Source organism: Stegostoma tigrinum, unplaced genomic scaffold (assembly GCF_030684315.1).
Source record: "Stegostoma tigrinum isolate sSteTig4 unplaced genomic scaffold, sSteTig4.hap1 scaffold_48, whole genome shotgun sequence".
Classification (NCBI taxonomy): Eukaryota; Metazoa; Chordata; class Chondrichthyes; order Orectolobiformes; family Stegostomatidae; genus Stegostoma; species Stegostoma tigrinum.
Window position 1 is genome coordinate 1,334,751 of NW_026728408.1, and position 9,186 is coordinate 1,343,936.

The window sequence follows — 9,186 nt, forward strand, 5'->3', positions numbered from 1 at the left end:
TTCTCGCCCACTGTTTCAGCCCCTCTGTTTCAGCCCCACTGTATCAGCCCATCTATTTCAGCCCCTCTGTTTCAGCCCCTCTGTTTCAGCCCCTCTGTTTCAGCCCCTCTGTTTCTCGACCTCTGTTTCAGCCCCTCTGTTTCAGCCCCTCTGTTTCAGCCCCTCTGTTTCAGCCCCTCTGTTTCTCGCCCTCTGTTTCTCGCCCTCTGTTTCAGCCCCTCTGTTTCAGCCCCTCTGTTTCTCGCTCTCTGTTTCTCGCCCTCTGTTTCTCGCCCTCTGTTTCTCGCCCTCTGTTTCTCGATCTCTGTTTCTCGCCCTCTGTTTCTCGCCCTCTGTTTCAGCCCCTCTGTTTCAGCCCCTCTGTTTCAGCCCCTCTGTTTCAGCCCCTCTGTTTCTCGCCCTCTGTTTCTCGCCCTCTGTTTCAGACGCTCTGTTTCTCGCTCTCTGTTTCTCGCCCTCTGTTTCTCGCCCTCTGTTTCAGCCCCTCTGTTTCAGCGCCTCTGTTTCAGCCCCTCTGTTTCTCGCCCTCTGTTTCTCGCCCACTGTTTCTCGCCCTCTGTTTCAGCCCCTCTGTTTCAGCCCCTCTGTTTCAGCCCCTCTGTTTCAGCCCCTCTGTTTCTCGCCCTCTGTTTCTCGCCCTCTGTTTCTTGCCCTCTGTTTCTCGCTCTCTGTTTCTCGCCCTCTGTTTCTCGCCCTCTGTTTCAGCCCCTCTGTTTCAGCCCCTCTGTTTCAGCCCCTCTGTTTCTCGCCCTCTGTTTCAGCTCCTCTGTTTCTCGCCCTCTGTTTCTCGCCCACTGTTTCTCGCCCTCTGTTTCAGCCACTCTGTTTCAGCCCCTCTGTTTCAGCCATTCTGTTTCAGCCCCTCTGTTTCTCGCCCTCTGTTTCTCGCCCTCTGTTTCTCGCCCTCTGTTTCAGTCCCTCTGTTTCAGCCCCTCTGTTTCAGCCTCTCAGTTTCAGCCCCTCTGTTTCTCGCCCTCTGTTTCTTTCCCTCTGTTTCTCGCCCTCTGTTTCAGCCCCTCTGTTTCAGTCCCTCTGTTTCAGCCCCTCTGTTTCAGCCCCTCTGTGTCAGCCCCTCTGTTTCTCGCCCTCTGTTTCAGCCCCTCTGTTTCAGCCCCTCTGTTTCTCGCCCTCAGTTTCAGCCCCTCTGTTTCAGCCCCTCTGTTTCTCGCCCTCTGTTTCTCGCCCTCTGTTTCAGCCCCTCTGTTTCAGCCCCTCTGTTTCAGCCCCTCTGTTTCTCGCCCTCTGTTTCTCGCCCTCTGTTTCTCGCCCTCTGTTTCTCGCTCTCTGTTTCTCGCCCTCTGTTTCTCGCCCTCTGTTTCAGCCCCTCTGTTTCAGCCCCTCTGTTTCAGCCCCTCTGTTTCAGACCCTCTGTTTCAGCCCCTCTGTTTCTCGCCCTCTGTTTCAGACCCTCTGTTTCAGCCCCTCAGTATCAGCCCCTCTCTTTCAGCCCCTCTGTTTCTCGCCCTCTGTTTCTCGCCCTCTGTTTCTGGATCTCTGTTTCTCGCCCACTGTTTCAGCCCCTCTGTTTCAGCCCCACTGTATCAGCCCATCTATTTCAGCCCCTCTGTTTCATCCCCTCTGTTTCAGCCCCTCTGTTTCAGCCCCTCTGTTTCTCGCCCTCTGTTTCTCGCCCTCTGTTTCTCGCCCACTGTTTCATCCCCTCTGTTTCTCGCCCACTGTTTCAGCCCCTCTGTTTCTCGCCATCTGTTTCAGCCCCTCTGTTTCAGCCCCTCTGTTTCTCGACCTCTGTTTCAGCCCCTCTGTTTCAGCCCCTCTGTTTCTCGCCCTCTGTTTCTCGCCCTCTGTTTCTCCCCCTCTGTTTCTCGCTCTCTGTTTCTCGCCCTCTGTTTCTCGCCCTCTGTTTCAGCCCCTCTGTTTCAGCCCCTCTGTTTCAGCCCCTCTGTTTCAGCCCCTCTGTTTCTCGCCCTCTGTTTCAGACCCTCTGTTTCAGCCCCTCAGTATCAGCCCCTCTCTTTCAGCCCCTCTGTTTCTCGCCCTCTGTTTCTCGCCCTCTGTTTCTGGATCTCTGTTTCTCGCCCACTGTTTCAGCCCCTCTGTTTCAGCCCCACTGTATCAGCCCATCTATTTCAGCCCCTCTGTTTCATCCCCTCTGTTTCAGCCCCTCTGTTTCAGCCCCTCTGTTTCTCGCCCTCTGTTTCTCGCCCTCTGTTTCTCGCCCACTGTTTCATCCCCTCTGTTTCTCTCCCACTGTTTCAGCCCCTCTGTTTCTCGCCATCTGTTTCAGCCCCTCTGTTTCAGCCCCTCTGTTTCTCGACCTCTGTTTCAGCCCCTCTGTTTCAGCCCCTCTGTTTCTCGCCCTCTGTTTCTCGCCCTCTGTTTCTCCCCCTCTGTTTCTCGCTCTCTGTTTCTCGCCCTCTGTTTCTCGCCCTCTGTTTCAGCCCCTCTGTTTCAGCCCCTCTGTTTCAGCCCCTCTGTTTCAGCCCCTCTGTTTCTCGCCCTCTGTTTCAGACCCTCTGTTTCAGCCCCTCAGTATCAGCCCCTCTCTTTCAGCCCCTCTGTTTCTCGCCCTCTGTTTCTCGCCCTCTGTTTCTCGCCCTCTGTTTCTCGCCCACTGTTTCAGCCCCTCTGTTTCAGCCCCACTGTATCAGCCCATCTGTTTCAGCCCCTCTGTTTCAGCCCCTCTGTTTCAGCCCCTCTGTTTCAGCCCCTCTGTTTCTCACCCTCTGTTTCTCGCCCTATGTTTCTCGCCCTCTGTTTCATCCCCTCTGTTTCTCGCCCACTGTTTCAGCCCCTCTGTTTCTCGCCATCTGTTTCAGCCCCTCTGTTTCAGCCCCTCTGTTTCTCGACCTCTGTTTCAGCCCCTCTGTTTCAGCCCCTCTGTTTCTCGCACCTCTGTTTCAGCCCCTCTGTTTCAGCCCCTCTGTATCAGCCCCTCTGTTTTAGCCCCTCTGTTTCTCTCCCTCTTTTTGTCGCCCTCTGTTTCAGCCCCTCTGTTTCAGTCCCTCTGTTTCAGCCCCTCTGTTTCAGCCCCACTGTTTCTCGCCCTCTGCTTCTCGCTCTCTGTTTCTCGCCCTCTGTTTCTCGCCCTCTGTTTCAGTCCCTCTGTTTCAGCCCCTCTGTTTCAGCCCCTCTGTTTCAGCCCCTCTGTTTCTGGCCTACTGTTTCTTTCCCTCTGTTTCTCGCCCTCTGTTTCAGCCCCTCTGTTTCAGTCCCTCTGTTTCAGCCCCTCTGTTTCACCCCCTCTGTTTCAGCCCCTCTGTTTCTCGCCCTCTGTTTCAGCCCCTCTGTTTCAGCCCCTCTGTTTCTCGCCCTCAGTTTCAGCCCCTCTGTTTCAGCCCCTTTGTTTCAGCCACTCTGTTTCAGCCCCTCTGTTTCTCGCCCTCTGTTTCTCGCCCTCTGTTTCAGCCCCTCTGTTTCAGCCCCTCTGTTTCTCGCCCTCTGTTTCTCGCCCTCTGTTTCTCGCCCTCTGTTTCTCGCTCTCTGTTTCTCGCCCTCTGTTTCTCGCCCTCTGTTTCAGCCCCTCTGTTTCAGCCCCTCTGTTTCAGCCCCTCTGTTTCAGCCCCTCTGTTTCAGCCCCTCTGTTTCTCGCCCTCTGTTTCAGACCCTCTGTTTCAGCCCCTCAGTATCAGCCCCTCTCTTTCAGCCCCTCTGTTTCTCGCCCTCTGTTTCTCGCCCTCTGTTTCTGGCCCTCTGTTTCTCGCCCACTGTTTCAGCCCCTCTGTTTCAGCCCCACTGTATCAGCCCATCTATTTCAGCCCCTCTGTTTCAGCCCCTCTGTTTCAGCCCCTCTGTTTCAGACCCTATGTTTCTCGCCCTCTGTTTCTCGCCCTCTGTTTCTCGCCCTCTGTTTCATCCCCTCTGTTTCTCGCCCACTGTTTCAGCCCCTCTGTTTCTCGCCATCTGTTTCAGCCCCTCTGTTTCAGCCCCTCTGTTTCTCGACCTCTGTTTCAGCCCCTCTGTTTCAGCCCCTCTGTTTCAGCCCCTCTGTTTCAGCCCCTCTGTTTCTCGCCCTCTGTTTCTCGCCCTCTGTTTCAGCCCCTCTGTTTCAGCCCCTTCTGTTTCTCGCTCTCTGTTTCTCGCCCTCTGTTTCTCGCCCTCTGTTTCTCGCCCTCTGTTTCTCGATCTCTGTTTCTCGCCCTCTGTTTCTCGCCCTCTGTTTCAGCCCCTCTGTTTCAGCCCCTCTGTTTCAGCCCCTCTGTTTCAGCCCCTCAGTTTCTCGCCCTCTGTTTCTCGCCCTCTGTTTCAGACGCTCTGTTTCTCGCTCTCTGTTTCTCGCCCTCTGTTTCTCGCCCTCTGTTTCAGCCCCTCTGTTTCAGCCCCTCTGTTTCAGCCCCTCTGTTTCAGCCCCTCTGTTTCTCGCCCTCTGTTTCAGACCCTCTGTTTCAGCCCCTCAGTATCAGCCCCTCTCTTTCAGCCCCTCTGTTTCTCGCCCTCTGTTTCTCGCCCTCTGTTTCTGGCCCTCTGTTTCTCGCCCACTGTTTCAGCCCCTCTGTTTCAGCCCCACTGTATCAGCCCATCTATTTCAGCCCCTCTGTTTCAGCCCCTCTGTTTCAGCCCCTCTGTTTCAGACCCTATGTTTCTCGCCCTCTGTTTCTCGCCCACTGTTTCAGCCCCTCTGTTTCAGCCCCACTGTATCAGCCCATCTATTTCAGCCCCTCTGTTTCAGCCCCTCTGTTTCAGCCCCTCTGTTTCAGCCCCTCTGTTTCTCGACCTCTGTTTCAGCCCCTCTGTTTCAGCCCCTCTGTTTCAGCCCCTCTGTTTCAGCCCCTCTGTTTCTCGCCCTCTGTTTCTCGCCCTCTGTTTCAGCCCCTCTGTTTCAGCCCCTCTGTTTCTCGCTCTCTGTTTCTCGCCCTCTGTTTCTCGCCCTCTGTTTCTCGCCCTCTGTTTCTCGATCTCTGTTTCTCGCCCTCTGTTTCTCGCCCTCTGTTTCAGCCCCTCTGTTTCAGCCCCTCTGTTTCAGCCCCTCTGTTTCAGCCCCTCTGTTTCTCGCCCTCTGTTTCTCGCCCTCTGTTTCAGACGCTCTGTTTCTCGCTCTCTGTTTCTCGCCCTCTGTTTCTCGCCCTCTGTTTCAGCCCCTCTGTTTCAGCGCCTCTGTTTCAGCCCCTCTGTTTCTCGCCCTCTGTTTCTCGCCCACTGTTTCTCGCCCTCTGTTTCAGCCCCTCTGTTTCAGCCCCTCTGTTTCAGCCCCTCTGTTTCAGCCCCTCTGTTTCTCGCCCTCTGTTTCTCGCCCTCTGTTTCTTGCCCTCTGTTTCTCGCTCTCTGTTTCTCGCCCTCTGTTTCTCGCCCTCTGTTTCAGCCCCTCTGTTTCAGCCCCTCTGTTTCAGCCCCTCTGTTTCTCGCCCTCTGTTTCAGCTCCTCTGTTTCTCGCCCTCTGTTTCTCGCCCACTGTTTCTCGCCCTCTGTTTCAGCCACTCTGTTTCAGCCCCTCTGTTTCAGCCATTCTGTTTCAGCCCCTCTGTTTCTCGCCCTCTGTTTCTCGCCCTCTGTTCCAGCCCCTCTGTTTCAGCCCCTCTGTTTCAGCACCTCTGTTTCTCGCCCTCTGTTTCTTTCCCTCTGTTTCTCGCCCTCTGTTTCAGCCCCTCTGTTTCAGTCCCTCTGTTTCAGCCCCTCTGTTTCAGCCCCTCTGTGTCAGCCCCTCTGTTTCTCGCCCTCTGTTTCAGCCCCTCTGTTTCAGCCCCTCTGTTTCTCGCCCTCAGTTTCAGCTCCTCTGTTTCAGCCCCTCTGTTTCAGCCCCTCTGTTTCAGCCCCTCTGTTTCTCGCCCTCTGTTTCAGCCCCTCTGTTTCAGCCCCTCTGTTTCTCGCCCTCTGTTTGTCGCCCTCTGTTTCAGCCCCTCTGTTTCAGCCCCTCTGTTTCAGCCCCTCTGTTTCAGCCCCACTGTTTCTCGCCCTCTGCTTCTCGCTCTCTGTTTCTCGCCCTCTGTTTCTCGCCCTCTGTTTCAGTCCCTCTGTTTCAGCCCCTCTGTTTCAGCCTCTCAGTTTCAGCCCCTCTGTTTCTCGCCCTCTGTTTCTTTCCCTCTGTTTCTCGCCCTCTGTTTCAGCCCCTCTGTTTCAGTCCCTCTGTTTCAGCCCCTCTGTTTCAGCCCCTCTGTGTCAGCCCCTCTGTTTCTCGCCCTCTGTTTCAGCCCCTCTGTTTCAGCCCCTCTGTTTCTCGCCCTCAGTTTCAGCCCCTCTGTTTCAGCCCCTCTGTTTCTCGCCCTCTGTTTCTCGCCCTCTGTTTCAGCCCCTCTGTTTCAGCCCCTCTGTTTCAGCCCCTCTGTTTCTCGCCCTCTGTTTCTCGCCCTCTGTTTCTCGCCCTCTGTTTCTCGCTCTCTGTTTCTCGCCCTCTGTTTCTCGCCCTCTGTTTCAGCCCCTCTGTTTCAGCCCCTCTGTTTCAGCCCCTCTGTTTCAGACCCTCTGTTTCAGCCCCTCTGTTTCTCGCCCTCTGTTTCAGACCCTCTGTTTCAGCCCCTCAGTATCAGCCCCTCTCTTTCAGCCCCTCTGTTTCTCGCCCTCTGTTTCTCGCCCTCTGTTTCTGGATCTCTGTTTCTCGCCCACTGTTTCAGCCCCTCTGTTTCAGCCCCACTGTATCAGCCCATCTATTTCAGCCCCTCTGTTTCATCCCCTCTGTTTCAGCCCCTCTGTTTCAGCCCCTCTGTTTCTCGCCCTCTGTTTCTCGCCCTCTGTTTCTCGCCCACTGTTTCATCCCCTCTGTTTCTCGCCCACTGTTTCAGCCCCTCTGTTTCTCGCCATCTGTTTCAGCCCCTCTGTTTCAGCCCCTCTGTTTCTCGACCTCTGTTTCAGCCCCTCTGTTTCAGCCCCTCTGTTTCTCGCCCTCTGTTTCTCGCCCTCTGTTTCTCCCCCTCTGTTTCTCGCTCTCTGTTTCTCGCCCTCTGTTTCTCGCCCTCTGTTTCAGCCCCTCTGTTTCAGCCCCTCTGTTTCAGCCCCTCTGTTTCAGCCCCTCTGTTTCTCGCCCTCTGTTTCAGACCCTCTGTTTCAGCCCCTCAGTATCAGCCCCTCTCTTTCAGCCCCTCTGTTTCTCGCCCTCTGTTTCTCGCCCTCTGTTTCTGGATCTCTGTTTCTCGCCCACTGTTTCAGCCCCTCTGTTTCAGCCCCACTGTATCAGCCCATCTATTTCAGCCCCTCTGTTTCATCCCCTCTGTTTCAGCCCCTCTGTTTCAGCGCCTCTGTTTCTCGACCTCTGTTTCAGCCCCTCTGTTTCAGCACCTCTGTTTCTCGCCCTCTGTTTCTCGCCCTCTGTTTCTCCCCCTCTGTTTCTCGCTCTCTGTTTCTCGCCCTCTGTTTCTCGCCCTCTGTTTCAGCCCCTCTGTTTCAGCCCCTCTGTTTCAGCCCCTCTGTTTCAGCCCCTCTGTTTCTCGCCCTCTGTTTCAGACCCTCTGTTTCAGCCCCTCAGTATCAGCCCCTCTCTTTCAGCCCCTCTGTTTCTCGCCCTCTGTTTCTCGCCCTCTGTTTCTCGCCCTCTGTTTCTCGCCCACTGTTTCAGCCCCTCTGTTTCAGCCCCAATGTATCAGCCCATCTGTTTCAGCCCCTCTGTTTCAGCCCCTCTGTTTCAGCCCCTCTGTTTCAGCCCCTCTGTTTCTCACCCTCTGTTTCTCGCCCTCTGTTTCTCGCCCTCTGTTTCATCCCCTCTGTTTCTCGCCCACTGTTTCAGCCCCTCTGTTTCTCGCCATCTGTTTCAGCCCCTCTGTTTCAGCCCCTCTGTTTCTCGACCTCTGTTTCAGCCCCTCTGTTTCAGCCCCTCTGTTTCTCGCCCTCTGTTTCAGCCCCTCTGTTTCAGCCCCTCTGTATCAGCCCCTCTGTTTTAGCCCCTCTGTTTCTCTCCCTCTTTTTGTCGCCCTCTGTTTCAGCCCCTCTGTTTCAGTCCCTCTGTTTCAGCCCCTCTGTTTCAGCCCCACTGTTTCTCGCCCTCTGCTTCTCGCTCTCTGTTTCTCGCCCTCTGTTTCTCGCCCTCTGTTTCAGTCCCTCTGTATCAGCCCCTCTGTTTCAGCCCCTCTGTTTCAGCCCCTCTGTTTCTGGCCTACTGTTTCTTTCCCTCTGTTTCTCGCCGTCTGTTTCAGCCCCTCTGTTTCAGTCCCTCTGTTTCAGCCCCTCTGTTTCACCCCCTCTGTTTCAGCCCCTCTGTTTCTCGCCCTCTGTTTCAGCCCCTCTGTTTCAGCCCCTCTGTTTCTCGCCCTCAGTTTCAGCCCCTCTGTTTCAGCCCCTTTGTTTCAGCCACTCTGTTTCAGCCCCTCTGTTTCTCGCCCTCTGTTTCTCGCCCTCTGTTTCAGCCCCTCTGTTTCAGCCCCTCTGTTTCAGCCCCTCTGTTTCTCGCCCTCTGTTTCTCGCCCTCTGTTTCTCGCCCTCTGTTTCTCGCTCTCTGTTTCTCGCCCTCTGTTTCTCGCCCTCTGTTTCAGCCCCTCTGTTTGAGCCCCTCTGTTTCAGCCCCTCTGTTTCAGCCCCTCTGTTTCAGCCCCTCTGTTTCTCGCCCTCTGTTTCAGACCCTCTGTTTCAGCCCCTCAGTATCAGCCCCTCTCTTTCAGCCCCTCTGTTTCTCGCCCTCTGTTTCTCGCCCTCTGTTTCTGGCCCTCTGTTTCTCGCCCACTGTTTCAGCCCCTCTGTTTCAGCCCCACTGTATCAGCCCATCTATTTCAGCCCCTCTGTTTCAGCCCCTCTGTTTCAGCCCCTCTGTTTCAGACCCTATGTTTCTCGCCCTCTGTTTCTCGCCCTCTGTTTCTCGCCCTCTGTTTCATCCCCTCTGTTTCTCGCCCACTGTTTCAGCCCCTCTGTTTCTCGCCATCTGTTTCAGCCCCTCTGTTTCAGCCCCTCTGTTTCTCGACCTCTGTTTCAGCCCCTCTGTTTCAGCCCCTCTGTTTCAGCCCCTCTGTTTCAGCCCCTCTGTTTCTCGCCCTCTGTTTCTCGCCCTCTGTTTCAGCCCCTCTGTTTCAGCCCCTCTGTTTCTCGCTCTCTGTTTCTCGCCCTCTGTTTCTCGCCCTCTGTTTCTCGCCCTCTGTTTCTCGATCTCTGTTTCTCGCCCTCTGTTTCTCGCCCTCTGTTTCAGCCCCTCTGTTTCAGCCCCTCTGTTTCAGCCCCTCTGTTTCAGCCCCTCTGTTTCTCGCCCTCTGTTTCTCGCCCTCTGTTTCAGACGCTCTGTTTCTCGCTCTCTGTTTCTCGCCCTCTGTTTCTCGCCCTCTGTTTCAGCCCCTCTGTTTCAGCCCCTCTGTTTCAGCCCCTCTGTTTCAGCCCCTCTGT